We start from the raw sequence: 344 nt of genomic DNA, 5'->3' as shown, positions 1-344 counted from the left end.
CATAATGAAAGATATTCCAAATACTATCCTAAAATAACACTACCCAAATCTTGACTAATTAAGGAAAATATTAAACATAAAATAAATGCTAGGATAACTAGGAAGGTGATGATTTCAATGGGGACTTTTGTTGCCATATGCTTTATTGATTCTTTCCTTGTTTAAGTCCCCACAAATCAGTCAAGTATGAAGAGAAAATCAATTTGCCTTGTCATGGAAAGAGATGCTCATTTCATGTTGTCTTCTTCCACGTGGTCCCCACAAATCTCTTCTTTAATTCTATGGTCCTCCACGCATCTTTTCTCTCCTTTCCTTCCTTTTGCTTTAACTTTTCATTTATTTTC

The sequence above is a fragment of the Alnus glutinosa genome, chromosome 13 (genome assembly GCF_958979055.1).
Source record: "Alnus glutinosa chromosome 13, dhAlnGlut1.1, whole genome shotgun sequence".
NCBI classification, from domain to species: domain Eukaryota; kingdom Viridiplantae; phylum Streptophyta; class Magnoliopsida; order Fagales; family Betulaceae; genus Alnus; species Alnus glutinosa.
This window is presented reverse-complemented; position numbering follows the sequence as displayed.